The sequence below is a fragment of the Triticum aestivum genome, chromosome 5A (genome assembly GCF_018294505.1).
Source record: "Triticum aestivum cultivar Chinese Spring chromosome 5A, IWGSC CS RefSeq v2.1, whole genome shotgun sequence".
NCBI classification, from domain to species: Eukaryota; Viridiplantae; Streptophyta; class Magnoliopsida; order Poales; family Poaceae; genus Triticum; species Triticum aestivum.
In genome coordinates this window covers 108,905,731-108,913,480 of record NC_057806.1, presented here as the reverse complement: position 1 = coordinate 108,913,480, position 7,750 = coordinate 108,905,731, and the positions used below count along the sequence as shown (strand labels likewise).

General features: G+C 39.0%; 1 long non-coding RNA gene across 1 annotated transcript; it reads left to right on the top strand.

The window, feature by feature from the left end:
- Window positions 1-6,748: 6,748 nt before the first annotated feature.
- Window positions 6,749-7,338, top strand: LOC123102518 (uncharacterized). Its single transcript, XR_006448991.1, has 2 exons — window positions 6,749-6,894; window positions 6,988-7,338. It is a non-coding gene; the product is annotated as an uncharacterized lncRNA (long non-coding RNA).
- The last annotated feature ends 412 nt before the right edge of the window (window positions 7,339-7,750 follow it).

Sequence of the window (7,750 nt, the reverse complement as noted above, 5' to 3'; positions counted from 1 at the left end):
TTTCTTATCCACCAAGTATTTGGGGCAGTTCCGCTTCCAGTTGCCAGTCCCTTTGGAGTAGAAGCACTCAGTTTCAGGCTTGGGTCCAGCTTTGAGTTTCTTCTTGGGAGTGGCAACTTGCTTGCCATTCTTCTTGAAGTTCCCTTTCTTTCCCTTGTCCTTTTTCTTGAAACTAGTGGTCTTGTTAACCATCAACACTTGATGCTCATTCTTGATTTCTACCTCCGCGACCTTAAGCATTGCGAAGAGCTCATGAATTGTTTTTCTCATCCCTAAGATGGGGGAGTTGTTGGTGATGATGATTCCCCCCCCCCCGAGAGGGAAGTTCCCCTGGCCGAATCGCTCTGTCGGAGGGCAAAAGTGCTCCTACCCAAGTTCCATCTCGAGGCTGCAGCGCTTTGTCCCGAAAGTCCTCCTCTTATTTTTTTCTAGGTCAAAACCACTTATATACCAGAACATGGGCACCAGAGGTGGGCCGAGGAGGCCACAACCCACCAGGGGGCGCTTGGGGGGCCTGGCGCGCCCAGGTGGGTTGTGCCCACCTGGTGGCCCCCCCACTGGTGTTTATTGACTCCAATCTTCCTCAAATAATTCATAAAAATTCTCCGTAAATTTTCAGATCATTTGGAGTTGTGCAGAATAGGTGGCCTGTCGTAGCTTTTCCAGGTCCAGATTTCCAGCTGCCGGAATTCTCCCTCTTGGTGTGTTCCTTGCAAATTATGAGAGAAAAGGCATTAGAATTACTCCAAAAAGCATTATTATGGATAACAAAATTATAAATGACAGTAAGAAAACATGATGCAAAATGGACGTATTAGCTCCCCCAAGCTTAGACCTCACTTGTCCTCAAGCGAAATCGAAATCGAAAAACATGTCCACATGCTTCGAGAGAGAGGTGTCGACAAAAACAAAATACGAACATAGAAGCATCATGTTGATTATTATAACACCAAAAAAAATTAAACATAGGACTTTTGTCGGTGTACAAAAGTAGGGGCTCTCCTTTTGCACTCCTTAACTTGTGCACGGGAAGTCAGAGCTGTGCCCATGGCCACACCTAACAACGCAGAGGAGGGAAGCCGGAGGGAAACCGAAGCATAAGACAAACAAAGCAACACCAAGACCAGAAACACTGAAGAACAAAGGAGCAAGGTGGACTCCCCCGGCAAGACCCTTGCCGGGGCAACTTGCCCAACACCAGCAGAGCGAGCCACCCTTGAGCCCAGGAGTTCCAAACACCATCGACGACTACATTGGAACCAAGGCTCGGGAGGCACCTCCGTGGTGACATGCAGATCTTTGTCAAGATCATGAACACGCAAGATCAGACGAGGACCAGAAGACGGCGACCCTCGGCGGGATCCTAGCCAAGGAAATCCACTGCAACACCACAACAAGACCCTTGCCGAGGGCATTGATGACCCACAAGTATAGGGGATCTATCGTAGTCCTTTCGATAAGTAAGAGTGTCAAACCCAATGAGGAGCAGAAGGAAATGATAAGCGGTTTTCAGAAAGGTATTCTCTGCAAGTACTGAAATAAGTAGTAACAGATAGTTTTGTGATAGGATGAATTGTAATGAGCAACGAGTAACAAAAGTAAATAAAGTGCAGCAAGGTGGCCCAATCCTTTTTGTAGCAAAGGACAAGCCAGAACAAACTCTTATAATAGGAAAAGCGCTCCCGAGGACACATGGGAATATCGTCAAGCTAGTTTTCATCACGTTCATATGATTCGCGTTCGATACTTTGATAATTTGATATGTGGGTGGACCGGTGCTTGGGTGATGTTCTTACTTGAACAAACATCCCACTTATGATTAACCTCTATTGCAAGAATCCGCAACTACAACAAAAGTATTAAGGTAAACCTAACCATAGCATGAAACTTGTGGATCCAAATCAGCCCCTTACGAAGCAACACATAAACTAGGGTTTAAGCTTCTGTCACTCTAGCAACCCATCATCTACTTATTACTTCCCAATGCCTTCCTCTAGGCCCAAATAATGGTGAAGTGTTATGTAGTCGACGTTCACATAACACCACTAGAGGCTAGACAACATACATCTTATCAAAATATCAAACGAATACCAAATTCACATGACTACTCATAGCAAGACTTCTCCCTTGTCCTCAGGAACAAACGTAATTACTCACAAAGCATATTCATGTTCATAATCAGAGGGGTAATAATATGCATATAGGATCTGAACATATGATCTTCCACCAAATAAACCAATTAGCATCAACTACAAGGGGTAATCAACACTACTAGCAACCTACTAGCACCAATCCTGGACTTTGAGACAAGAATTGGATACAAGAGATGAACTAGGGTTTGGAGATGAGATGGTGCCGGTGAAGATGTTGATGGAGATTGCCCTCTCCCAATGAGAGGAGCGTTGGTGATGATTTCCCCCTCCCGGAGGGAAGTTTCCCCGGCAGAACAGCTCTACCGGAGCTCTAGATTGGATCCACCAAGGTTCCGCCTCGTGGCGGCGGAGTCTCGTCCCGAAAAGTTCCCTCTTGTTTTTTTCTCATCGAAAGACTTCACATAGGAGAAGATGGACGTCGGAGAGCCACCAGGGGGCCCACGAGGCAGGGGGCACTCCCTTGGGGGGGGGGGCTCCCCCACCCTCGTGAGCTGGGTGTGGGCCCCCTGGCCTTCATCTTTGGTGAGGATTTTTCTTTATTTATTTTAAGATGTTCCGTGGAGTTTCAGGACTTATGGAGTTGCACAGAATAGGTCTCTAATATTTGCTCCTTTTCCAGCCCAGAATTCCAGCTGCCGGCATTCTCCCTCCTTATGTAAACCTTGTAAAATAAGAGATAATAGCCATAAGTATTGTGACATAAAGTGAAATAACAGTCCATAATGCGATAAATATCGATATAAAAGCATGATGCATAATGGACGTATCAACTCCCCCAAGTTTAGACCTCGCTTGTCCTCAAGCGAAAAGTCGATAACAATAAATATGTCCTCATGTTTGGAGGTAGAGGCGTCGAGAAAAATAAAATACGGACATGAAGGCATCATGATTATTCTCATAGCAGCAACATATATAGCTTTTATCATATGATTACTTATGTTCAAGTGATGATCTATTCACAATGCAAGAGTATAAGTCATAAACCTTATTGGGCTCCGACAAACTATAATCTCAGTCATTGAAGCAATTGCAATTTATCATAACATCGGAAAGAGTCTATGTCAGAGCTAAAAAGCAAGTCCACATACTCAACTATCATTTAGTCCTCCATAATTGCTAACACTCACGCGATACTTGTGGTTACAGAGTTTTAATCAGACACAGAGAAAGATAGGGCTTATAGTTTTGCCCCACAACCTTTTACCTCAAGGGTTATGTCAACGATAATGGTTCATGCTCCCCTACATCCAATTATATATATATATATATATATATATATATATATATATATCATGTTCTTTCCAACATGCTGAGCTTGCCAAAGGATAAAATGCAAAGGAAAAGGTGAAGATCACCATGACTCTTGCATAAGGTAGAAGATAATAATAAAGGATAGGCCATTCGCAGAGGTAGCAGAGGTTGCCATGCGCTTTTATGGTTTGATGTATAAAATCTCAATGCGAAAGAACGCCACTTTATATTGCCCCATGTGATATGAACCTTTATTATACAGTCCATCACTTTTATTACTTCCACATCACAAGATCGTATAAAGCTTATTTCTCCCACATGCTCAGGTCCATGGCATAGCATATACATCATGTACGTCATGGATGCATGCATAAAAGTGAGCTAGGACGTCAGACAGGTTAGTATTCATTGGTGCAATCATATGCCGTGATAAACTGGTCAATGCAAGTTAGCAAACCGTCTGACGAAAAATAGACAACTGATGGTATCTCAAAGATTGAAGATACTGTGATTCAGATTGAGCGAGTACATCAAAAGGAATTAAATGAGTACAAATACCGTGATTCCTAATATTTACAACTCTTGGAATATACAGGATAGAAAATTTTAATTTTAGACTACGGGGTGAGAAGGTCAACAATATTAATGTGGATTCTTTCTGTCATGTTGTCATAGTAACATCAACAACTGTCTGATATTTGATTTTTGTGTATTTCATATTAAAAGGATGTAAGTATTGTTATATGTGTATATTTATTTTATAGGAAAGTTAATATCAGGTGCATACAGAGTAGTCGATGTTATCTATAGGTGCATACAGAGTAGTCGTTGTCATCTGTAGGTGCAAACAGAGTTTATGTGGATTTGAATATCATCAGCTAATCGTGTCCCTTTACTTCTACTATGAAGATGGGGTGAAACATAAATTGATTTGCAAACAGGGGAAAGAGAGACCAAAGTAAAGATTTCACAGCTCCTATGGAGATGAGGTGCCAATTTGCTGTATGAAAAAGCATAGCTTGGAGGAATACCAATTGTAGCACTAAATTATTATATGCACTGAACACCGAGCAGAAATCTATTGAAGAATGAAGATGCATGCTCTTAGCTTATTTCCTTGGAATAATGATGTACGATGCTTCCATTTGATTTTGATTTGGTGTAAACATATAGATACAAATCAATACGTTAATAGCAAATCCATATGCCATGGAATAGAATTTATGTTTGTAGATGCTCTATGTTAGGAGCTCCTTCTAATTAAAAAGTTGTTGAGTAAAGCCAACAGATGAGTAACTTCTAGATTATAATTTTTTTATTCTAGGTTAAATCTAACAAGAGACATCACCAACCAAAAACCTAACAACTCATCAACTTAGTTATAATGCTATCCTAACTGTTAAGAGACATAATAACTAAAGAAGATACAAATTCTCACTGGGATGAGCTCTACAAACAGCTGGTACATGACAATGTATGTGTGCTGGAATGAGAAACTCACACACTGCGAAAGGTACGACCTCTGATGCTATGGACTCTGATGTTATAGAAGCTATGATTTGTGATGCTAATCTTGCATGTTTAGACCTGCTACGATCGAATTTGCTCAAATTATTCTGTGGTGTATTAAATAACATGCCCTTTTGTAGTTTGTATTTGCTGACATATATAAAATTTCATTTGGGCCATTCGTTACAGTACTTCTATTATGTGTTCTTGAGCGACGATTAATACATTAATACCGAGGGAGTCCTCTATCCAGTGATTTTGTCGTACGTAATATTATCTTACACAAGTTACTATCAATGGTATAATTTGATCAGTGTTGTATTCAGTTAGAAAGGAATTTCTTTTCAGTGACTACCCTTCCAAATTTTGTACCAATAATAGTTGTCTTTTGTAAAGATATTTCTCTAAATATTTTACTTCATGATCAGTGGTCTAGCTGGCACAATTCTCTAGTATATTATATAAATCATTTTAACTTTTCAAAGTGACCGGATTCTATATAGATTGTTGGTTATTGTGTGCTATAGTTGTCTTAGTAGTGCTCGCACTCATTAATGGATGATTTTTTTACAGACCTCTCCTTCAATACTTTTTTTAATATGGTGATGAAATTCCGAAGAACAATTCTTATGCCCATGGTATGACCTGGTAATTTCCTTAGTAAGGAGATTCTCCTTATCAGTAGTGAAATCTTAGGTTGTCTCTAAACTAGAAAGAAGAAACACATGATGGTGCTGCATAGGACCTCTCAGCTTTCCTTTTTGGGAAAATTTATTAGGTGGAACATGTATCAAACTTATAAGACATAAGTAATATTTGTCTGCTTCTTTTTGTACCTGATTCAGAATTACGAACGCATTAAATAAATTGTATTTTTTGGCCATGGAATATCTCAACTAAGAGCCTTTCACAAAATATGCAGGGCACTGAGTAATGAGTAATGCAAGCTCGGGTCTTGGTAGTGGGATAAGTGGAAAATCAGATCGATTAATAACTAAATACAAAACTAAATGTAAGTTTCTATGATTTCCAAGTTTGCAATCTCTTCCTGATTTTTAGTTGTATAAGCTCACAAAAAGGATGCACATAGAGTCCAATAGTTCATTCATCTTTCTACACACATGCCTTATATTTTATGCAAAAAACAAGCATAAGAAAATAATTGAGGTGAATGCGCCAAAAGAAATGAGATGTCATATTTTTTTGGCTTATTACTACCTCACCTTATAGAAAAGTTAAAAATTTATAGTAACTTTAGTGTCCATTCTTTTTACAATCCAGTGGCCACAAAATGTTTGTTCCTCTATTTGGTTCTTACATTTCATGTTTTATGTTACATTTTTCTGTACTAATACTTTTTTGTTATTTTTTGGATTATTTGCCTATCTAAATAAGTTAGGTAACACAATATACAATTAAGACTCTTTGTGGTACAGTGTATTCATCTATGAACCATTGAAAAGTCTAATGGTTCATTAATTTTTCTATCCTATTTTGGGAAGCGATAAAAATGCCTTTTTTTGTGTTTTCTTTCATTACTATAATTGTGATTTGATGTACCTCTGAATTTGGATCATTTTTCTTAGCATTTAGTATGACAAAATTTACATTCTTCTTAAGTAAACCGAAATTTGCATGTTTCCTTTCGATTGGTTCAAGAGACTGGTATAATAATTTAGTTTATATATCTAAATATTGTGTATCTAATAAATGATTTTAGTACCTTTATCTTTAGGTGTTGTACAAAATGCTAGGACCTGCAAATAGATGGGTTGACGACTATCGTCTATGATGCTTATGTTCTTCTGATTGATCTATCTGGTAACAATTGCAGGTTGGCCGGCGAGCGCTGGCACCAACCAGAGGATGCATTGGCGCATAGAGAAGTGCCAGTTCATGCCGAGGAGCGATGATTGTCAATGGAGATTACATGTGGCTGCGGAAGCATAAAAAGCATGGTGATAAGAAAGGATTGATCAGGGTAAAGTACTAGCATTGAAGTTTTTGTATTGGCTCTTAATTTATTTGCTTTTTAGTAGATATATCCTTGATTCTTGAAGATAATTTTGTGCAGTTTGTATTGTCTGACGCATTTGTGCAAGAACCAAGTAATTGCTACAGTACCAGTTAGGTTGCTCTGGGAGGACTTCTTTCTGCCATAAGGATTAAAGCACCTTGATTGATTCATGGAGGACGCACCAAACAAGGATTATTTACTACTGGATCTACCGGCCAGAAAAACAGAGCACACGCCCATGATTGCCCAAGTCCAGAAGGGACAAGGCCACTATGTAATATATATCCCAGTTAGCTCCAACACTTAATTTCCTGTGCCTCCTGATGATATTTACTAACTAGACTTAGGAATGTGAGAAACGTCATTTTGTAATATGCCTTGCTGGAACAAGATTGAATTGCTGGACCATGGTCTACATCTATATTCCCTTATGTTTTTCACTTACGTCCTTTTTTTCCTACCCATTTTTATGGCATTCCGAGCAAAAGAAAAAAACGAGGGTGCTTTTAAATTACAAGCAAGAAAAATGTATTGACAGCATCCATGGCTTATTTCTTCTTTGCTACCCAGATTTTGCTGCATCCAACATGACAACCCCAAAACATGATCAATGCATGCTAAACCAAATATGCAAAGCCGCTGCTTGCAAAACATAATGTATACAAAAACGTTGATTTATCAGTCTATTTTTGTTTGTGGGTGTAATTATGGTTTTGTTGTTGTACTCGACAACTATGTTATTCTCACCTGTCTGCCTTCATGTTGTTAATTAAGATTTCACCCATTCTTAATTACTTTCATGCTCCTTATCAACAATATT